General features: G+C 39.4%; 1 long non-coding RNA gene across 1 annotated transcript in view; it reads left to right on the forward strand.

Annotated features, from left to right (window-relative positions):
- The window catches only part of LOC26528067, a 44,663-nt gene that overhangs the window by 10,035 nt on the left and 9,834 nt on the right, over positions 1-24,794 (forward strand). Inside the window, exon 2 of the long non-coding RNA XR_001449012.3 lies at positions 19,198-19,228. This is a non-coding gene — a long non-coding RNA (uncharacterized LOC26528067). The remainder of the gene's footprint in view (positions 1-19,197; positions 19,229-24,794) is intronic.

The raw sequence follows: 24,794 nt of genomic DNA on the forward strand, positions 1-24,794 counted from the left end.
CACGCGCCGCTGCGCTTTAATGGCCCAAGCACAACTTTTGCTTTCATTGCACGTACCAACAACAACAGTAACAACAATAACAACAGCAATAACAGCCGAAAGTTGAACTTGAAATTTTAGTTGTGTGGAAGCTTCGGGACGCCCGCTAAAGCCGTCGCTTCTCACGCTTCGCATGCGAGCAGCGTAAAGCCGAGTCCGAAGCCGAAGCCGAAGCTGAAATTTGAAAGCACGAAAGCCCCCCAGAACGCGGCTCATTAAGCCGTTCGTTCGCTGCCGCGGCTATTGTAATATGAATGGTGTGGGCGGGGCAGAGGAAGAGTAATGTGCAAGAGCAAAGCGCAGCGAATTGAGTTCGAAAATTCGAACTTGAGTTGAGCTCGCGCAAAGGCAATTGGTGTGCAGGCTGAAGTTTATGCGAATTGAGATTCTAATAAGAATGCTAATAAGAAAGTATGTTTAAGAAACAAATGAGCAGTCATAATTATGAAAGCAAATAATTATGATGTAGTACATATGCATATACGCATATATAAAATGCCAAATTCCAGCTCTTTTGAGCTTGGCTTTTGATAGGCATCAGGTGAAATTTGTTGAGTTAAGTTGAAGTCGAGTTAAATGTTGCAAGATCGTTAGCTTTTGCCACAGAGTTCTCGAGTTGCTGCGGGGCCCAACATTTGACAGCTGCGCTATCAACGTAGACATCTTCAACTACCCACAGCTCAGCAGCTTCACTTCACACACACACACACACACACACACACACGCACATACACTCACACATACGTGTAGTGATTTAACGAGCTTTGTTCGGGCTGTAAAAATGAAGTTAAGTTGCCCAGCGAACGAATGAGAGGGAGAGAGCGATATAGAGGTGAAGTAAGGGGTTGAGAGGGACGACGCACAGCTTGGTTCCAGGTAGACTCCAAAAATTCGCAGGCACAATTTACAGCTCACAGCTGTGGGGCAATTAGAAAACCCGAATACCAAATGCCCAAACGTAATGCCATCCAAAATTTTGTTCGTTTTTTTTTTTTTCATTTTTTTTCGTTTTCGTTTTTTTTTTTTTTTTTTTTTTTTGTAAAAAATGACTTTCCGCTGCGGTGGGCAGGGCTTCAGCTCGAGCCCCGTCGGCGGCTTTGGGTTTGTTTTCGTTTTTAGTTGTTTTTATTTTATTTTCAGATTTAGATTTCGTGTTACGCTTTTTGGGCCTTAAAATCAGACAGTAAATGAAAAAAGAATAAAAACAAAAAGCAAGCCGGAAAAAACGCAAAGCTCCAAAATAGTTAAGTATATATAATAATAGCGCGCATCTTAATTATATAACAATTAAACGTAAGGCATATGCCAGAGCAGGAAAGAGAGTGCGCGCCAGAGGGTGAGAGTGAGAGAGGGTGAGGGCGAGGGCGGAAGAGCGAGACAGCCAGACAGCTTAAAGTCGCCGTCTGAAGGTTGCCTTAAATATGGGAAAACTGTAATTTTTGTTGCTGTTTTTTTCCTCAAATAAAACGTACAGCAGCTCGCATTAAACGTAATTTATTTGAAACAAAGAAAATTTGAAAAAAAAAAAAAAAAAAAAAAAAACAAATAAAAACAAAAACAAACGCTGAACAAATTGCTGGCTGGCTGGAAAATGATGATCGTTACGGGGTTTCGGTTGGAGCTTTGGGAGAGAGAATGCAGCGACAAGGTCAAATGATTGTTGTTGCTTGTTGTTGTTGTTGTTGTTGTTAACATCCGTGGCAATTTGTCAACTGTGGCACAGACACAGACACAGAGACAGCGACAGATACAGATACATTTACAGCTACAGTTGCAGATACAGATACAGAGACTGAGAAATGTATCTGAGCATTCGGCTCATTGCGCAATACGAAAAATGTTTGAAACAATTCAAGGGTGTTAGGGCAAGCACATACATACACACACACACACACACACACACACACACATACACACACACACATAGAACAGCTTAGTAAAGTCTATCAAATATGATGTTGAAGCGTGGTCTATGTAAAGTTTTGGAGGCGCATTTGGAAGTTTTCTTATATTCTTTCCGTTTGCTTTTCCTACTTCATTCTTAAACGTTTGGCAAACTGTCCGCTGCAGCAAGCAGTCTAAGCCCTCGACAAAACTGTTAGCTGAGCAAGCATCCTAATGGCTGCATATATATATATATATGTATATGTATATATATATATCTCTCTAGTCGCTTTACAGTCTATGCTTAAACGTTTTACTGGCTGCTCAACTTGGCTCATTTTTTAAGCACGTCTCTCTCACGATCTCTTCTCTAACTAACTCTCTACCAACTGTGTTGATTGCTGTGTAAATTAATTTTATTTTGCACTACATTCCTAAACGTTTTACTGGCTGCTGCTACTATATTGTTCCGTTTGCTGTTTCTCTATTTTCTTTGTCTCTGCTCCCCATGCACTCTCCAATTGTGACAAGTTGAGTAAGTGAATTCCTGTTTATCCTTGGCATGGCATTCATAAACGTTTTACTGGCTGCCACAGCTTTGCTGGCAAATACTCGCAATGTCTTCTTTGTAAACCTTGAATAATGACATGCATCATTTATATGTCTGCCCCTTATTAGCAACTTTGGTTTGATTTTCTTAAACGTTTCACTGGCTTCCGAGTTTACCAACTTGTCTAGCGTAGATTGAACCTGAAGTGGTTCTATATCACAGATTCCTAATTGGCATTCGAGGAACTTGATATGTATTTAGTGACTAGACCTAATATGACAGCCTGCCTAGCGTGCTGTTGCCTTAATTACAGGGTATTCCAATAATTTGTTTTTCGTTCTTTTGTTTTTGTTTTTGTTTTCTGTTTGTTATGCCAACTCGTTGTGCAGTTGTTGACAGGCGTCCGACTGTCGCCCGTCTGTCCGCAAATTAGGCGCATGCCGTAGGGCGTCGGTTGGGCGGGGCAGCTGGCAAATTGTTTTGAAGGGGCCACCGATTAAGGAATAACATGCAACAAACTGTGGCAGCAGCCATCAAATTGCACTTGCCACTCAATGCAACAACAATAACAACAACAACAACAACAAATAAAGCGAAAAGGGTTCAGGGTGGTGCACAGTGCTGCAGCGTGGCCCAGAGTGGTGCAGCCTGATTGAAAGTGACTCAGAGTACTGCAGAGTGGTGCGAAATACTGCACAGGCCATCAAAGTGGTGCAGAGTGTCTCAAAGCGCTGCTTGGCTTGATGTGATGCATAGTGGCTCTAAGTGGTGCAGACTGACCAATAGTAACTGAAGGGTGTCACTGTGAGCCACTTTGACAACACTGCACTGTGGTTCAGTGTGCATCACAGTGGCTCAATGTGATTCTCAAAGTACTGCAGAGTGGTGCAGCGCAATGACTGAAAGTGGTGCCTGGTGACTGCAATTGGTGTCCAGTGGGTCAAAGTGCTGCAGAGTGGTGCTGGCTCAAAGTGGTTGTTAATACTCAGCAGTGGCTCAACGTACTTCTTAGTGGTGTCAATGTTCAGTGGCTTCCAGAGTTACAAAGTGGCTCACAGTGGCTCCCAATGGATCACAGTGGCTCACATTAGATCACAGTAGATCTGAATACTTCAGAGTGGTGCAGCGAACAGCTCAGTGGCCCACAACGATTATAATGCAGTGGCTTACGCTGTGCTGCAGAGCGACTTAAGTTGTTCAAAGGTGCCGCACAGTGGCTCAGCATTTGACTAAATGAAATCCCCCTCCACAAAAACACAAAAAAAAAAAAAAAAAATCACAAAAAATATCAAATTTATATTTAGTTAATTTATGCGTGAGAAATCTTTTGTATATCTGCCTTTTTGTTTGGCCCACTGTGCGGAAGTGTTTATTGTTGTTAACTGGTTGTTGCTGGACTTGTTGCAGATGCTTTGCATTCGAGCTGGCCAAAACAATTTGAGTGAGCCAAGCGAGTGGCGAGGTGTGAAAAGCTGCAAACGAAACGCAAAGCTGAAATTGCGAGAGTTGCTAAGAGATATCGATGGATAGATATTTCCATATATTATATATATACATATAGACTTTATTATATACTGGTTATATGCCAAATATACTTCCTGTGCTCCCGTCTTGCTCAGCTCAGCGCAGCTCTCACTCTCTATGTGATTGATCACTTTGGAGCAATTTTCATTAAGCATACGCCACGTTGTGCGCGCCGTGATGAGGCGCCTGTTGCTGTTGTTGTTGTCGCTTTTTTTTTTTTTTTTTAGTTATTCGGAGGTGTGAATTTTTCAGCAATTGGATTTTGTATCTTTATCTGAGCATTGTTTATGCCGCGTCGACGTTTCGTTTTTGTTTCGTTTCGTTTCGTTTCGTTTTTCTTGTGGCTCGCTTTGGCGCAAATTAACTTTGAACTTCAAAAATATATATAGAGGCAACACCAGCAACAACTCAACAATCAACTTCACCTTGTTCAAGGTCTAAGAGCAACGGCAGCAGCAACAGCAGCAGCAGCAAATGCCAGCCCACAAAAATGAAAAAACAACTAAAATTTGTTGTTATTTCTTTTTTTTTTTTTTTTTTTGTTCAACTCATTTGCATAGGGAAATTGAATGTTGTTTCTTATGTTGTTGTTGACGCTTTGGTGGCAACAACAGAGCTTCAGGCGAACATCATTATCATCATCATCATCATCATCGTCATTTAGTTGTCTATTTGGGTTTTATCTATCTATTAAACTGGAGGTGGTTACTGTAGCTGCATAACAGGTGGTCCATCGGCGAATGCAGGCAGCTTTTTAGGGTGACCCTAGTGCAGTGTGGGACTTTGGCTGTGATTAGAGTGACCAGTGCTGCATTGTGAACTCCACTGAGAGCTGCTTGAGCCAACTTCCCTAATGGCTGTAATCAGAAAGTCAATTTTATGGAATTAGAGTGACCATGCCAGTGAGCTGGAACTGTTAGCCTTGATTAGAGGAAGCCGAGTTACTTAAAGCAGCATTTAGTCGATGATTGTAATCAAACGAAAATCAATTATATTAAATTAGAGTGACCATTTCATGATTCAACAAGTTGTTGATCATGCCATTACAAAGATAAGTCATAATGAACTAGAGTGTACTGAGAGTGACCATGCCATTAATTACATTACTATTAACAAGTTTAGTCACTTACATATATTAACTGTATTCAAAAATACACAGTATTTTGACAATGAGTCTATTTTATAGATTTGTCATTGATTTACATAATTAGAGTGACCATCATAGCTAACAGATTTTCATTGCTTTTCAGTATGATTGTTCATATTGTGTATATAGCTTGATCTCATATTATATTGCGTGATTTTATAACATTCTTTAAGTGATCTATAACTTAGAGTGACCATATTTACCGAAATTTATGTACGCCTAGATCTGCATAGAGTATAATCAAAATTTGTGAATTGCGCAAAATTGTTGTTATTCAATTGAAATTGCTGGCAATTACTGAGCAATTGCCGCGCCACACTTTGGGGTGACCAAAGCACTTGAGACGAAGGTAAATGGAGTTTTGGCAGTAATTGCCATTACCATGGCATTATGTTAATTAAAAGCAAACATTTGTTTGCCCGGGGCAGACACACACACACACGCACACACATACGCACACACAGACAGTTTTTGACCATTGCTCAACACTTGAGCGTTCGCCCAAGAGTGACCATATTTGCATAATTACAGCCACTATCAATATTGAAATCAGTTGTTCAAGCAATGGGGGCGTTCAGTTCTTTTTTGCTTCTTTTCTCACTTTTTCTCTCTTTTATGCTGTCTCTGTCTGACTGCACTTCCGCAGCAGCGACGCCGACGCCAACGCAAGTGCACGAAATATTCACATGAAGCTCAGCTCAGCGCTGTAAGTGCGGCTCAAGCAGCGGCAGCTGCACGTGGGCCGCAGCCCGGCCATATGGCTCGCTGGCAGGCGATCGGAATGACCTTCCCGTGTCCGAGTCCCAGTTCGAGCTCGAATTCGAATTCGAATTCGAGCACGAGTTCAGGAAATGGCATTAGCTTACGCTCGCTTTCGCTCCCTCTTCCACTCCCACTCCCACTCCTCTCTCTCTCTCTCTCGCTCTCTCTCTTTCGCGCTCACTTCCGCTGTCGCCTTGTCCTGTCTGCTAATCATATTAATGCAACGGCTACGCTGTCCCACTGTGCTTGCGTGCCTGTGTGCGTGTGTGTGTGTGTGTGTGTGCTAGGGCGCGGCTTTAGGTTTGGCTTCCAAAAGAGGAAGAGCCACGCGCAACGGCTTTTGCTTCGTTTGCTTTCGCCTGTCTTTCGGCTGTCGCCCGGCTTGGGCCATCACTTTCGCCGCACTCGCTGCACATTGTCTTTTATGGGTCACCCCAACCTCCTATCGCTCCCTCTCGCTCCCTCTCGCTATATCTCGCTCAGCTGTCGCTAGTTTTTTTTGGGTCATGTCCATCAGCCCAACAGCTGGTAATATAATATGCCCAGGAAGTCCGGCGGGAATCCATTTTAATAGCGTTCAACGCTGCCTGCTCTCCCTCTCTCTCCCTCGCTCTCCTTCTCTCTTTGGCTCTATCTGGTTTTGACCAGTGTTTGTTAACAGCTTTTTTTTTCGTTGTTTGTTTTTAGTTCTTTTTTTTTTTGTTGTTGTTGTGTTTTATTTCGCACAATATGGGCTCATTAGCACAAACGACGCAGCGCCGCGTGAGAGTGTGTGGGTGGGCGGGGGACCAGGGAGGGAGTGAGTGTAGGTGGGGGTGCAGCATGTCCGCCACTCTCTGGCTCTCCCTCCCTCTCTGCCACGCCGACTCCTGCTCTCCTCGCTCTTTGCACCGCTGTTGGCAACTAATTAATTATGCCGCTGCAGCCGCGTCACGGGGGTGTATTATTTGCATGTGTGAGCGTGTCTGTGTGTGTGCGATAATGTATTTCAATGTCTGCTGCTGTTGTTGCTTTTTTTTTTTTAATTTTTTATTTTGAACTGAATTACAAGAACAGGAACAGCGCGGCCCGAAATGAAATTTGCATTGTATTTAGTTACACACGCACAACCCAAAGCTGAAGGCATACATAAGCATGTTATGTGCATATATGTATATACATACACACACGCACACATAGGTACATAGCGGTTCGTTGCGTACTTTGCACCTGAACCCTGACACCGCCACAACAACAACAACAACAACAACAACAACAACAGCAGTAAACGAAATGGAAAAGAAATTGAATTTTACTTTGAGCTGCGAGCTGTATGAACTAGTGTTAATTTGCGGAACCAGTTGAACTGAACCAGTTGCCAATTGTCAAGCATTTCAGTCGGGAGTTTGCATAAGTAAATCTTAGACTTAGTTAAGATCTTAGCGTTATCGATACCATACTTATGTTTCTGTTGTATTTAAATAACTACAGTAGAGTCCGTTTATAGCGACAGTTCCTTGAACCCAGAACACGCTTTAACCCTATAAGTTTGCTCATATCAGCTTGTCTAGGGACCAGACGTTATAAACGCAGTCGTTATAACCGGATTCTACTGTATTATATATAGTCGAATCCCGATAATTCGAAATTAGTTTTTTTTTTCGATTTACACAGAACTTCAAATTATCGAGAATCCTAAATATTAGATATATATCTGACAAATTTCTAGAATTGACATAATTAACTAAAAATCTTATCGGTTATCGATGACTATAGTTATAACAGCTGCTGTTATATCGACTGTATATAGTTATTGGCATTAACATTAGACATGGTATGGTCATCCTATATGTTAGATATATACATATATGACGAATTTCTAGAAATCACATAGCTAACAGAAAATCTTATCGGTTATCGATAACTATAGTTATAATAGCTCCTGTTATATATATATATACAGTTAACAGCATTAGTATTAGACATGGCATGGTCATCTAATATATTATATTATATATGACAAATTACTAGAATTCTGGGAAAAGTGAAAAGAAAGAAAAGTCTGACTAAACAAACAAAACTAACAGAGCATGATTTATGTGTGTGTTGGTGTATGTGTATGCATGTATGGGTCGGAGTTACTAAGTATATTAAAGTGTTTCGCTGTCTGAGTTGAGGTATGCAAATTAGCTGTGGCCTTGACGTGGGCGTCAAACTTTTTGGATTTATAACTTCGTTACAGTTTGTTACTTTTTTCAACTTTGTTGTTGTTGTTGTGGTTGCTGTCAGTGGGTGTGTGTGTGTGTGTGTGTGTGTGTGTGTGAGTGTGTGTGTGTGTGTGTATTGTTTGCTGACTAAGAAAAATGCGCTAAAACTTTAGTCTATTTGTCACATTTACGATGCCAAGCGTCGCTGACGTCTTTGTCGCCCGGCCCATTGACCGAATTGGCAGCAAGGTGTGGATGCCTAAGCAGTGGAAGAGGATGGGGAAGGGGAAGGGCAAGGTTGTGGTGAGAGGGGCGTGGTGAGAGGGGATGTAGCTGTATACGGTTTAGTCGTTCTGGCTTTAGCTGGTGGGAGTGCATTTGGTTCTGAGCCCATTTGTGGCTTGATGTTTGACTTTCAAATGGCCCATTGATTGGGCCAAAAAGCAAATTCTGCTGCGTCGCGTCGCGCAGCGCTCTCTTGGCCATTTGGCAAACATTCATAAATTATTCAAAACAAATAAAAATCTAGCGTCGTGTGCTTTTTGGCCTCTTTGGTTCATTGGCATTTCATGGGGTGAGTGTGTGTGTGTGTGTGTGTGTGTGTGTATGTTGGTTTGTGTATGTTTGTGTGTATTTAGATACTTTTGTATCTGCAACTTCCCATTCACGCACACTGGCATGACACTTGGCCATTCATTAGTGGGAAACTAGTTTCTCTTCAGCTTAAGTATAAATGAATATATATCTATCATATAATAATCTCAGCGTCATCTAAATTAATAATCAGAAATATATCCACTACGTTTATATACTTGATATATAAATACAATATAATAGATATAATCCAGTGAAAATCTCCTTTGTTATGTTCAAGTTACTCCAGATATCTAAAGTAGAATTCCTTTTGAAGGATCTCTTATGAAATCTTAACTTAATGAAAATATATACTATATAAGATATATCAAGATATATGTACGTCTTATGTGTACATATTTTATATGTATATCTGCTACAGTATATGTATTGTACATATCGACTAGAGTATCCCATATTCGTTCTCTTGCCTTTTCTCACCTCTTCTAATCAATTTCAGTTTGTCTTTCCGTATTTCATTTCCCAATTTATTTATTTAAAATATTTATGTGTATCCATCCATATATATATATATATATCTTTATTTATATATACTTATATACACATCTAATTATTTATTTATTTTTTGTTTGCTCATTAACAAGCAAAACTCATTTTGAACAATAAGCAATTTATTAAAAATACACTTGAAATAAATTAATATATCATAAATTATACAATAATACGCACATATATCGAAATACATATAAATGTATTTTTACATACATACATATATGCATGCATAAGACACACATATATTAACTAATATCATAATTATGGCGTTTCTATCCTATGCATACAAATTGCTTTCGGTTTTTGGTCTTCAAAGCGTACCGAACTCTGTCGTCGAGGCATTTTTAAATTGATGTCTCGAGTTGCCAATTTGGGACTCTTTAGCCATTTGGTTTAGCTTAGCTGGCTGTATCCACTAGAAATTACAGAGTTCTTAATTGAGTTTCCATATTAACTAATTTATATATGCAGATAGTATATGCCAAAAGTGTTTAGATTTACTAATTATCATTTATAGATCATCTATTCTAAATTCGTGTGAGTTTTGACTGCTGCTCTATGGGTTACGATAGTTGCTGACTGTGTTGGGGTTGATTTTCTATGTTATTAAAGGCAAGATATTTGGATAATATATATAGTTGCGTTATTTTGTATGTGTCATATCTGTTCTTATTGCAGTTTTTATCTGTTATTTTAGCATATATCACATAGTTTATAGCTTTATATGCACCTCAATTTTTTGCTATTTCACTTAGTTTTGTTCGCGCTGATTCATTAGAGTCCTATACCAAATTTGGTCAAGACTCGCCTGCGCATCTCCGAGTTACGATAGTTGGTTTTAATTGACTTTAGTCTTTTAAGGCACCGAACTCTTTTTTGAGCTTTATATATATGAAACATAAACTTGTTAGCTTCCTTAGATAGTACCCCTCGCATTGTGTATCCCAAAATTGTCTCTTCTTTTGCCTTTTTTATTGTCATTATTATTTTTTATGATATTTTGTTGTTGTTGTTTTTCTTTGGTATTGTTCGCATTGTCAAGTGCTTTTTACCACATTTTTAATTAGTTTTTGTGTGTTTTTATTGTACTTCTGTCTCTTCCATTTTTGTGTTAACAATAAAACATATTGTTTAATATTATTGTATGTTAAAGTGTGTTAGCGCTTGGGTATTACAAATAGATCACTTCGCATGCGGTTTGAGTGGGTGTTGCTATTTCTATTGCTATTGTTGTTGTTGTTGTTAGTGCTGCAGTAGCATTGTTCGCATTCATTTGGCGCTGACATTGAGCAGCGACAACGTGCTTCGATGATTGCAGTGCACTTGCCACGCCCCCGTCAACGCCCCCACTTGATAGGCGCTTGCTTGGTCAATTTGCAATTAGAGCGGTGCGAGTCAATCAATCAATCAATTAATGTAATAATAAGGAGCTGATTTTCGCCGATTTGTGTGTGAGCACAACAAAGCGAATGCCGACACAATGGAATACCCTGCCCCCCGCCCAGCCCCCTCTACTACCACACACGCCCACTCCAACGCGCCTCTTAGTTTATATACCACATATATATATGCATATATAGATATCTACTCACGTACCACCCAATGAGTCCGAAATTTATGCGCAAAGTGTGCCAAAAGATTTTTGATACTCGCTCGTCTTGATCTTAATTTCTTGCTTTTATCTTTTTCCATTTCGTGTTTTGTTATTTTCCAACTCATTTTTGATTTTGAACATAATCGAAATCGAAATTCCTCGAATGGGGTAGATTAATTCTGAGGCAGAGTATGTAACACTTCAAATCAAATGAAGAGAATTTTTCAAAATTTTTCTAATGAAAAATGAAATATCCGAATTAGAATCGAATCAACTTTGATCCATTGCTTCCAGAAACTTGGGCAGCTTTGCTTTATATAGTTCTGCTCTACTCATCAAATGTTGCTCTGCAGTAATCCTTAAGAAAACCCAATCGATATAGTTTTAATAAAAGAATATTTATTTATTTATTTTTAGTTTTCCCCCTCAAGTCAAATGAAAGTCGACAAGCTAGGGTAACCCTCTATCGGTCATTCACAATTGTGCCATTCTTGTCGTTTTGGCTGCTTCTTCATTTTTATCTGCGCGAGCTGGAAAATGTAAAACACGCACTTAACTTAATTTATTGTTATACATTTACATATTTTGCATGACATTTTATTGGACCAGATTTTCAGTGTTTTTTATTTTGTTTCTAGTTTCTTTATATTTTGTTCACTTCTTATGAGTTCCTGTTGGCAGGTGGCACAGAGTGTGAATTTATGGCTCGCATATATCACTAAGACTAAGCATTATTTCTTTTTATATACATGAATATACATGTCTCTCCAGCATTGTCTTAGGCTTTTGTATAGAGCAGCACCATGGAAGCTTTAATTTAATTTAGCAGCCAAAGGGTTGAGTGAGTGGCAAGTAAGTTTAGGCTAGACAATATGCGATGTTATCGATAGCTGTTGTGCTGCACAGCAATCGTAAAATTGTAGAGTACCTGTATTATATTTATCGATAACTTTCAGTTATGCGTAAACCAGCTTAAAAAGCGATGGCGGATGCATTTTATCGATACGAACGTTATCGATAACATTATCTATATTTTTATTTGCTTGTAATGACTTAATTTTCATATTATATTTCCTTTAATTCGCAAGGCGACTTACTAGTTGTACCAAATGTTATCGATTACTTATCGAGTTCAGCCGAATTTAACATTCCCTTACTCATAAATGTTACGAATTGATTTGTGAACTGATTGAAGCAGCTCGGTACAGTCATGTTGTTCCCTGCTTACTCACACATAATCGATAACATTTATCGAATTTGTTTTCGCATGACTCCTAGGCAATTTCTATGCATTTGCAGTGAGTTTCGCTTATTCAGCTGGCTGTTATTTGGAAATGAATCTCATTTGGCTGCATTACTCAAGCTGTAAAGGGAAATGTAAACTTCGTAAGACACAAGACCAAATAAATGCATCAGATCAACAAATATTTATCAATTACTCACAAAAAATGGAGAAGAAGAAGCAGAAGCAGAAGAAAAAACTGAGTCACGGTCAAATAGTCTTGCCTCGGTCACATGCTTCCCATTGGAGCCAAGCTATCCCTCTCTCTCTCTCTCTCTCTCTCTCTGTCTCTATCGACAGCGTGTCTGGGGTCTGTGTGTCTCTGTCTGGTCAGGCGTTGGGGCGCCGTTTGCATGCCAAGCACCAGCAAGAGCCAAATGCAAACAAACGTCCAATACGATAATTGGTGTTCATTATCAATGGGCAAATACAGCTCAATCCCAAAAACCCTTTAAGTGATCAACTGGCGGTGCGAGTGGTCGGCGTGGGGGGAGGAGCGGGCACATGTGGCACATGTCGTCGACATGCAGCGGAAATCCAAAACGGGCCACAGACAAACTTAGACACGGCTTTTGGGCATGAGCTTCCCGTGCGCGACCAGACGAGCCTTCAGTCGTTGCTGCATACCCTGTAAAAGCTGCTAGTTGAGCATAGATAGTTATTCCACTTGGTGCTTGGCTTGATCTCAGCTAGCTCGGCACTTGATCGTTAGATCATGCTAAAATTAGGCATACAAACTAAGTGTATTAGTAGGAAATCATATTTAATATAGTTTTCCCATGACTTTAAGGGTTCTGCACCTAAATCGACCTGTATTCCCTACACAGGTAAAGCATGACCAGAGCATATCTGCTGACATGCTAGTTAAATATTTGTATATGATATGCTCTAACATAGATAAGGGCTACATAAAGTTGGTCTATAAAGTACAAGATATCATAGATAAAGACTGGATATATTATTTATCATACTCACACTAGTTGAAATAAAGTTTAGATACTATTTAGATAATGTTTGATATTCGGTTTATATTTTTCATTGATTTCCTGTCAAATGTTTTGTGGTTTGTAAAACGTCTGGGGAATTTCTGGGTCTAATCTATCATAGATAAAGTCTAGATAAAACTTCGATGATATAGAACAGTCTACATGATTTTTGTGTGTCTCAGGCTACGATTCGTGAGTTTAGTTAATGCTTAGCTAAATGTTAGATAAAGCCTAAATCTGCTTTAGATGCCCGGTAGAGCATGCAGTAAGCTTATATGTATTCTATCATAGATAAATTTGATATAATGCTAAGATCAAATCTATAAAAAGTGTTTGCTTTGATTTATGTTTTCCATTAAGTGTCAGACCTAAGCTGGGATTCGTCAAGCTACATACAATGAATGAAGTTTAGATAGAGCTGGGATAGAGCCATGTACTTTATCCAAATAAAGTCTTGATATAACATGCTCCATGATTTATGTTGTTCATCAACTTGCTGTCCTATATATGTCCTATATATATATATATGAAGAAAGCATATGTCTGGCAGATTATAGATAAAGTTTAGATAAAGTTTAGCTAAAGCTTGGCTAGAGCAAAGAGAAAGTGTGGCACTTGATTTATGATTTTAATCAACTTTCAGCTCGCTTAACTTTAAACAGGGTATCTCAGTTCAGCCTATGCTTAGTTATTTGTTTTTAACTCTTTTTTTTTTTATAGCTACGATCGTAGGCTACATGAGTACAAGTTGTTGTTACTTATATGCCATGTACTTAACTTTTTTTTTTTTTTTTTTTTTTTTTTTTTTTTTTGTAATGGCTTTTTAATGGGCGCTGTACTTTGGCCAGGCAATCAATATACGCCGACACACAGTGACTATACTATATATATATATATATATATATATATGTATCTATCTATATATATAGATTGATATATGTATTTTGGGCATATCTTATCGACGTGGCCAGGCCTTCAACTTGAACGAGTGCGTGGACCGAAAAGCGGGCTAAGCCTAATTAAACCGGAAGCATTAGATGACCGAGAGCGAGCCGAGTTGTAACCGAGGGCCAGCCAGTTGGCTCTCTCGCTCTCTCTCTCTCTCTCTCTCTCGCCCTGTCTTTCTCTCACGCTCTGTCTGCTTAGATTTCAGTTTTCATTCCAGTTGACACGCCCCGGCTTTTGTTATGTTTATTGTTTTAAAATTATATGTCAGAAACTAAAAAGAAATAAAAAAGAATAAGGAAAATAAAAAAAAAAAACCAAAAGCTGGCCATAAATTATAAAGAACAGATGCGCAGTTCTCGTTTTGTAGCTAACTTTTGTTGCTGTTGCTATTGTTGTTGTTGTTGTTGTATTTGGTATTTTGTATTTTGTATTTTGTATTTTGTATTTTGGGCATTAGCATTTCGCCTGTTTGCTGTCTTCTGACGTCTCATTTCGTATGGAAATGTTCCATTAAACTAGCTCGACTTCGAACTAGTCGCTTTAAATGGCGCCGACTGCGTGGTTGTGCCCCAGAGCAGCTGCCCAAAAAGCTGTCAAGGTAGCGGCGCAACTGTCTTCATCTTCTGCTCGGTTTCTATTCCTTTTTGGCCCAATTAGACTTTGGCACGCTAATTAAACGATTATTATTCAATTACTACAGGAGCGGGCTGCTGTTGAGAACGGAGGAGCAACTGGAGATGGGTTTATCTATTGTATGTGTGTGTGTGTGTGTGTGTGTGTGGACACGCCGGCTTCTCGTTTCATTTAATGCCAACAAGAGTTTTGTTGCCCCCTAAGTGTGATTTATGTGCAACGCCCACGCAACGAATCATAATCGAGATGAGACAAAGAGACTTCGGCTTGGCGCTCGCTCGCATGGAGGTCAAATTCAACTATTCTAATTGACATAGAAAACGATCTAACGATTCTCATGATCGTCACTCCCCCCCTCCCTTATTGTTGTGGCTCTCCCAAATTGTTGTTGCCCCTGGCTCGTTGCCAATCAATTTACGTCAGGCGCTTGATTGGTCAACCTCTTAGCCCCACATATAGCTGCCCTATGGGTGTGTGTGTGTGTGTGTGTGTGTGTGTGTGTGTGTGGCACCCCGAGCATTTCCCTGACCACCCCTTGATTAATGAAATTAGACAATCAACGAGAGCCAAATCGAAAAAGCAATAGTTGAGCGAAAAAATTAAAATCACTTAATTAAATAATTTTTAATGTGCTTCGTTTAATTGCTGTTTATTGTTGTTGTTATTTACTATTATTATTTTTTTTTTTTTTTCTTCTCCTTGGTTTGAGCTTTTTACGGCTGCAGCTTGTGGAGCAGCTGTCGTTTGTTAATTGCAAAGAATGGCCCGTTAAGAGCTCGTTTGTTTCATCTTCATTCAAATTGGCAGCTAGTTCAGCTATTTCAATGCGTTCGGGAGCTGTGGACTGATCAGAGCTGGCATGGCTCAGATGAAGGTCAATTGATATGCGCTAATTGTTCAGTCAATCTACATGTCGAACAGCTGATCAGAGTCACTAATTTGTATGTATTTCTAACTATAAATCAAGAGGGGGGAGAGTTGGGTGAGAATGGGAGTTCATTCATATTTATATAATAGAAAGAGTGAGAAAGAGTCAGAGAGAGAGAGAGAGAGAGAGAGAGAATGAGTGATCAGAGTGAAGTTGGTAGAGAGTTTGATAGGCAGATTGAGAAATATATATACATAATATATACTAATATATAATACTAACATTAAGCTAATGATCAGCTAATAAGCTCATAAGCACAATGGATCACATTTGCAGAGTGGCAAGATAAACAAAGAGAAAGACAGCGAGCGGTAGAATGAGTGATAGAGCGATAGGCACACAGATGAAGACATACAGATATCACTAAAATGTAATAATCGTATAAAGTTAATGATCTACTAATTAGCTCAAATACAACATGGAGCGGTAAGAGACGCAAAGAGTGGAGGATGAAAGAGAGATAAATAAAATGGAAATTCAAATCAGATCAAATTTGCAAGCATAATTGATCACTAATCAAGGAATTGTGGATAGGCAAGGGCAAAGCATAGAGAATTATCTCTGGTTTGATGATCGTGACGAACAAGAAACAAACACAAAAACAGTTCAAGCTAATGCAGATCAGAGAGGCAGCAAGCTCCCATACTAATTGAAGACTGATCGCCGATCTAAACAGAACTGTCTTTGAATTTAAATATGAATTACAAATCTGTGTGTGTTCTAGGCTCTGCTACTCAATTAACATAGCTCGACTGATCAGCAAATTGATCACGCCGATCGGCTAGCTGATATCTAGTGACAAGAGTGTTGCCAGCTTTCAGCTCTCCCATTGATTAATCGCATTGAATGCGTTGGACTGGCGCTATTGCCCTATCACTTTGCAAATATCGATTGGGCCCTGTCATCGATCGCATAGATCAGCATGTTTGTTCATGTAACGTGCCAAGGCTGTTTCTGAATGTACAAATTACAATTTACTATCTAATGTCAATGGGTTAGCAAACAAATAAACAAATGAGCAGACAAAAGAAACGTACAAACAAACAGACAGAGAGAGAGAGAGAGAGAGAGAGGGAGAGGGACAGACAGCACTTGTGATGCCAGTATTATAAATCTTATGACTGCTAATGAGAGTCGTAAAACACAGTCACATTCATTCTAGACACAAATTCATGTCCCTCTCTCGCTCTATCTCCCTTCCTCTCCCTCTATCTCTCTCTTATTAGCAGCACGTTTCAATGTACAACATTTTTTATTTTTAATTTAGTTTTTATTTTTATATTTTATATCCATGAGCTTCATTTGATGATGATGACCTGCGAAGCACTTTGCATTTCATTAAGGCTTAATTCAATTCAAGCGCTCAACAATTAAACAATCGTCTGTTCGCGTTTTTTTTTTTTCTAATTTTTTTATTTTTGTAATTTTTCATTTTCATTGCGTTTTTTTTTTTTTTAATTGAATTTTCTTAATTTGAATTTTGCTTGTTCGTTTTTAGAATCTCACTCAAATCGAGTCGCAATCACATTCAATTCAATTCAATCTTACACAAACTTCGCAATCTGCATTTCGTTTCAATTTCAATAGTTACTCGACTTACCTTGATCTTATGCCTCTTGGCCATTTTCAACGTTAACTGAGTTTCAACCATATTGAATTCAATTAGATTTAGAGTTAATAGTTACCATTTCAATATTTTGTTTGCTTTTCAATTTTAATTTCAACTTCTATATTAAATTCCATTTCAAGTGCAATTTCAATTTGAGCTTCAATGTCAATTTCGTTTTCAATTTGTTGCCCAATTCCACTTTCATTTATTTTAAATTGAATTTAACTATTTTTCCTTTTCAATTTGAATTCGAATTTCTGTTGTAACTTTTCAACTATTTTCAATTTCCACTCAATTTCCATTTATATTTAATTTCAATATGTTAACTATTTTGACTTTTCAATTTGAATTCGAATTTCCATTGTAACTTCTATTCAACTTCCATTTCAATTCAACTCCAATTCAATTTCAATTTTTAAATTTGTGTGGTTAATTCTTTTTCAATTTTAATCTCAATCAAACTTCAACTGAATGCCCCAGCTCTGCCCCGCCCACCCTCAGCCTCGCTCACTCACGCTCTTGAACTTCCTTTTTAGCAACTCTCTTAATTATAGCTAATTGGGATTTTTTTGTTTTTGCTTTTAATTTTGGATTTTCTTTTGGCCATTTCTCAAAATATGTGAAAATTCGCACAAAATAAGCAAACCAATGGTAATTACTGTATTTTGTTTGATGTATCATTTGGTATTTTTTTTGCTGTTGTTGTTGTTGTTGTTTCCTTATGCTGCTGCCTACTTAACGCTTAACGCTCAACGCTTAACTCTTAACGCCTTTTGGCATTTCAAACAAATGAATGTCATTAAAAGATCGCAAACAGCGTTGCAATGCGAGAGAGGTCTTAATCCTCAACAAATGTTGCAAATTGATCGGCCGGTCGAGGGGGCCATTGAAATGCCGAAATACACTGAAATACTGAGCACACACACTTACACACACACGCACACACATACACATATAAGTACATATATATTGATGCGTGCACGAAAAGCCAAATAAACAAAACGTCTTTCGTTTTTGGTCTTTGTCGTCGTCGTTTGCTTTCAAGATTTAAGCTAAATTAATGGACACAACCCACTTCCACTCTACACTCTACCTCTCTCTCTCTCTCTCTCTCACACGCACACACAGTCTCGTGCTCTCTTACTCCCCCGCCAGGCCTCACCCTGCCAGCTGCTAGTGTTTGCCTAAAAAATTGGCGCTACCTACGCGCGTTTGTTTTTAGCGTCTTTTTGGCTTTTTTTTTTTCGCTTTCTGTATTATTTTGTATATTTTTCACGTCTTGTCTTCTGCACATTTTTATGTTGTTTTCTTATGTATACCACGCGTAATTGGCTGGACAGGGGTATGCCCCATATGTTGTTTGAGCATGTAACAAGCGGCAGTCTCATTAAACTCTATTGAGACAGAGTCAAAGGAACAGAGAAAGAGACTGAGACTCAGACTCAAAGAGTGGCAGCTAGTCATGAGTTAGGGTAGCTGCTAGTCGTGCATACCCTAGCAAGCTTTGCCGGCCGTCGTTTTCGGCTGTCTTCTGTTTTTTGGCGATGATTCATGCGTCGTTCGCCAATTTAAGCTAATAGACTGTCATGGAGGGTGGCGAGGGGCGATAGGCGGATGGGGTCTGTGGTTGGGGTTGCTGTTAGAGGGGGCTGTAGCAAAGAGGAGGGGGTGCTCGCTTAATCAATAATCATCAATCGTCTTTTACACACAGTAAATAATCGAAAATGCTTGAAGGGTGAAGGAGCTGCTGAAAGGGAAAGGGGGGGTGGGGGTGGTGCTGGGGGCAATGGCTCCTCGACTCCACATAATGGATGGTCATAAGCTGCAAATTATTGATACGCCATGCATAAACTAATGTACCCATACATACATATATATACATATACATATACATATATACATATGTATATCTACATATAACTCGCCTGTTGTTTATAGTGTTATTAACCATTTCCACCTGTTGCTTCGTCTCATTGCAGCCAAACGTTTTTACCTTGCGTGCATTTTACGGTAAGTCTCAATGCGAGCATCGGATCTGGGTAGCTGCAAAAGCTGAAACAGTCAAATGAGAATCCGCTTTAAGCCTGACAAAGCGCAGCTCATTTGATGGCCATCAATTATAATTAGCGAATGCGAGATTCGCATTTAATTCATTTGAATTTTTCATTCAATTCCCATGATTGAACACGGCTGAAGCTTACAAATGTTAGCTAGAGTGACAAAATGCTATGATGCTTAAGCCTACGTTGATATTTGCTAATGTCAAATTCAAGCAGAAACTGAGTGCTCAAAATGGCAATAATTATGCAATTTTAATTGAATGCTAAAACGAGTTTCAGTCAATTCAAAGACACAATATTCAATTTCAATTTCAATTCATAATCAATCTCTGACACTTAAAATGAAATCTTTAATGTACATGTAAAAAGTGAAAATGTTCAATTAAATTTATGTTAATTGAAACTAAAATTTGGAATGCTTGAACTCATTCAATCTGTTGAATTAAGATAGAAATTGAATATACAAATTTATATTTTTGTTGCAATTTCAAAAAAATTTTCAAGTAAATTTACGTTCAATCTCAACTCACATTCAATTTACATTCAATTTTTTATTTAATATTCATGCACATTGAAATTGAAACTCAAGTAATGAAGCTCATTATATTAGGCTCATTCAATCTGTTGAATTGAAAATCAAATCGGTTCAATATTGTAATTGAAACTCAAATATTGAAGGCTTAAACTGATGCAGTATTCAATCTGTTGATTGAAATTAAATTTTGTATTATTGATTATATACAATTTAAATATTCGTGGAATAAAATTGAAATAATATTGATTATATACAATTTCAATATTCATGCAATATTAATTGAATTGAAAAACGATTTGTATTCATTTTGAAAATGCAGTATTCAATTCAATTGCAACATCAATGTACAATCAATCTTCAATGCTTTCAATCACATCTTCAATTAGTTAATGCAATTGTAAAAAGTACGAAATGCTCAATTTAATTGAAGTTCAATTCAATTTGCAGTCGATTTTCTGTTCAATTTTCGTGCATTTTCTCTGTATATCGATATATATATATATGTATATGTATATTTAATATATGTATATCCACATCTACATATATGCAGAGGCATGTAAAAAGGCCAACAGTTCTGTTTACATGTCCGGCCATTGGCCGTTCGCTTGGGCAGCCCATTTTTAGCCACGTTCAGTGTAAACAAGTTGGCAAATGGCATTTTCGGGCCGAAATCTGTGAACCGCTCTGCGCCGTTTCGCTGTGGGCCGTTGCCAGCTAAACGCAGCTTCCTGGCCAAATGCGACGCAAAATCAATCAACGCCAACTGTTCATTTGCTGCACGCAATCAATGTGTGGCTGCTGCGTGCTGCGTGCGTGCGTCAGCGTTGCTGCCACAAGGTGTGGCAGGCAAAGGTGTGAGGTCCAGCAGACAATGCGGCGCCAGCTGTATGTCCTTGTGGCGACTCCTGCTGCTGCTGCTGCTGCTGCTGCATGTGGCATGTGGCATGTGGCATGCCCCAAATGGCGTCGAATCAATCAAAATGCGTACGCAAGCCAAGTCAGGCCAAGGCGCGCGCGCGATCGTTCGAGTTACGCGCAATTTAACCTGTCTGCCAATTCGCTGCTTTATATGCTGCCTCTCGCTCACTCACTGATGTGTCGTCTCTGTCTAGCGCCCGCTCAATTATCATAATTGCGCACACACACACACACACACACACAGACAGAGACAGACAAGCTGAAATGATAATGTCGGCGCCAGCATTTCCGCTTTTATGAGCGCGGCTACAGCTTTGCCGCCCCCTCGGCCCCGCTCAGAGCCTCGCCCAGTTCGGTGTGCGTGTGCGTGTGTATGTGTGTATGTCTGTGTGCGTGAGTGGGTGCCATCCGAAAGTCCATGTCCATGTCCATGTCCATGTTGTAGCTGCCTGACACGCACAATTAAGTGCCAGCTGCCATTCCTTGCCACTCTCTCTCCCTCTCCCTCTCTCTCTCTCCCACTCACTCCCTCTCTCTCTCTTTCTCAAGGATAACGATTAACGATAAACGCGCTGGCAGGTTTGCTTTGCTTTGCTTTTTCCCTCGATTTTCTTCCTCTCTCTCTCTCTCTCCTTCTCCCTCTCCTTCTCCTTCTCTCTCCCTCTCTCTCTCTCTCTCGCTCCTTCTCTGGCGATATCAAATCAAATAAAATGGAATTTACTACACTCACGCACGCTTCCATGTTCTATCTGGTCTGGGCCCAGCCCAAAACAGCTTTGCCCTCAGCTCGTTCGCTTTTCGCTGTTCGTTTCGACTATTCGACTATTTTTATATATATTTAACATTTTCATTTCCGTTTCGCCTTAATGCACTTGACCTTCAGCCAAAAAAAAAAAAAAAAAAAGAAAAAAGAATTGAAATAATAATAAAAATTGAAAAACAAATAAAATCTGAAAATCTGTGAGCTTCTGCGTTCGTGTTTGGGTTTATTCTCAAATATTCTGTTCCATAGCAGGCCAAGCGAAACAGCAACAGCGAAATCTATTCCGAGGCTTCCGGGCAATACACACAGCTAGTTCTATATATTTCCTAATGATCAATTAAATATGTTTGAAGGCAATGCAATTTCAGTTCTCATTTCATTTCAATTCAATTTTCAGTTTCAAATCATCAAACAACATTTAAAATACTCAAATTTGGCAGAGTTTCCATTTAACTTTGTTTCAATATGAATTCCATGTACATACGCTTCAAATAACTTTCAGAAACAGTTGATGAAAAACTGTTTATTTCCATTGAAACAACTTTCAGAAACAGTTGATGAAAAACTGTTTATTTCCATTGAAACAAAGTTGAAGCGATTCAGGGGATTTCAATCGGATTGAAGCTGAGTGTAAATCGCTTCAAATATATATCTTTCAGATAACTGAATTGCACTTAAAATTGCCATATATACAGCTCTGTTTCAATCCGCTGTCAATCAATTTCAATTCAATTTTAAATAAAAGTTGAATTACATTTAATTTTTGAACTAAACATAATTGCAAATCTTTTTTTTTCTTATGCAATTTTTGTATTTTGCTAAATTTGCATTCAATTTCGTTTCAATTGTTGTTCAACTTTGATTCGACGAGCAATGAAAATGTTCTAGAAAATCGCACTCGCATGACAAAAGGCCACGTTACATGCTCTCCGCGCTATTGTTGGCATAGCATTGTGAATTTTGCAGTGTAAATTCCATTAGGATTATATTACCAGGCACACACACATACGCATGCATATCCACTGTTGGCTGTTGTGAAGCCACAAAAGTTGCGCTGGCCCATAAACTAGAAGAAAATTTCTTTTATTATCCTTGGCAGAGAGTTGGAAGCGAGGACGAAACGTAAAACGTAAAAAGTTCAAATGGATTAGGGCCAAGCTTCAAGCGGAAGCCCGACAAGACGTTGACTACACACACACACATGCGCGCACACACACACACAGACACACACTCACTCACACTCTCGCACACATATGAATGTTGTGCGTGCCAAGCGAAATTGTTGGAATATGTGTCAAGGACAATCGAGTCGCCAAGTCGCTTCACATTTCGCAGGGCGAGTGTGTGTGTGTGTGTGTGTGTGTGTGTGTGTGTGTGTGTGGGTGTGTGTGTGGGGCTATCATATATTGTGTTTTTTGTAGGCGTGCCTAGCTGCAGTTAACACACAACTCGCACACCTTCTGGCACGACTCCTCCCACACCACGCCTCCCACACCACGCCCCCCTCGCCTCGCCCCGCCCACGCCGGCTCCTGCTCCAACGCCTCGATCCCGGCGACATTCGGGACACATTTGGAGCACAAACTAATTGATATTTTCACAGTCGTTTTTTCCCCATTTTTCTTCTCTTTGTTGCTTTTCTTTTTTGGCACGCCTTGTCGCATAAATTTTCAAATTTCACTGCCCGCCCCAGGGGACGCGCCGCACACGCCCAGTTCTCGACGCTGGACGCTTCAAATGGATTAAAAACATTTGCTGTTGTTGTTGACTTTTGGCAACTGCTAAATTTTAGTTAATTAAAGTTTTCGCTCTCTCTAAATATACATATGTATGTATATGTATATGTATATGTATATGTAATAAATTGTGGAAAACTTTTCCCATTGCCTTGAACTGAGCTAAGCCAAAATCAAATAATACGAATTTCCATTTTCCAAACATTTATGAATTGCTGCAGCCACAAAAATAGACCAAGCAAAGTATCTAGAGCGAATTGTACCAGCTGAGACAATGACGACCACCAGTTGCTGCCGCACAGAGTCGGAAATAGACTTTCGCCTCGGCAAGCAGCCACAAGATTTCAACTACTTGGAAAATTGCTTCTGATATTGAATGAGTTTTCCGCTAAGATGAATCTTAAACTACATTTCATGTTTCTTTCGATTTTTTGCTTAGCAATTCTCTAGAATGTTGGCGGGCAGCGCCAAGTCAGAGTGCTCGACTGGGAGATACCCAGGAAAGAACCAGACATGAATAGAATAGAGCTGTGGCTTCTTTGCTCTGACATGAAACGTTTCGGTTGCGTTTATAATCTGGTGTAATGGCTCCTTAGTGCGCCAAGTCTCTGAGGGCACACGCTGAATACGTTCATGCCCCCAGAGAGACTTCAAGCACTTGGAATTTATAAGAAAATGGCACAGAAACGCTCTGGGTTTTAGGGGCCTTAGAATCAAGCAAACCTATCGATAACTTATCGATGAAAGGCAAATGAAAGGAGTGAAGAGAGAAAGAGCGAAATGTGAACTACTTTAGGCCAGGGTATTTCACTCCAGTCTGTTCCACTCAGTTTCATCAACAGCAAGGCCTCTGCCACGCCTCCTGCTGCAGCTCCAGCTGCTGCTGTGTTACACAAATTGTCTTCAAAACTACATACCCTTAGCTATACCCTCCAATTGGTTTTAGGGTATACAAAGTATTTGGCTTCTGTGTTTACATAGCGCAAAAAAGTGTGGAGAGAAGGGGGGGGGGGGAAACTTGGACTTGCCACGAGCTGCACGTTTCGCATTTTGCATGTTGAATGCCACGGAGCACATTTCCGAGAACATTTCCAATGCAAGTGGCAGCTGCTGGCAGTGCAACAAAATTTCCATTAGATTTATTGAGCAAGCCTCTATGTGTCTGTGTGTGTGTGTGTGTGTGTGTTTGTTTGTGTTTGTTGTTTTTATCCATTTGGCCTGCTGCTCGCTTGGAACAAATAAACACATTTAACAATTTTAATGCGAATTCTTTCATAAAATTCATGTTGATCATCATCAACATTATCATCATCATCATCATCATCATCATCGGCGCGCTGCCCGGTTTGACAGCTGTCGCATGGCAATGACAGCTACTGATAGATACAAAGATACAAATGTATCTCAGAGGTGTGAAGGTGTGAAGAGCGCACTAAATGTCTTTAAGCAAAAGCCACAGAGCTTAACGCAAAACAAAAACATATAAAGCTCAGGCAATTGCTTGATAAAATTCCATAAGGTAAAGCACACACACACACACACACACACACAGAGAGAGAGACAGA

This window comes from Drosophila mojavensis, unplaced genomic scaffold, assembly GCF_018153725.1.
Source record: "Drosophila mojavensis isolate 15081-1352.22 unplaced genomic scaffold, ASM1815372v1 contig_136, whole genome shotgun sequence".
Classification (NCBI taxonomy): Eukaryota; Metazoa; Arthropoda; class Insecta; order Diptera; family Drosophilidae; genus Drosophila; species Drosophila mojavensis.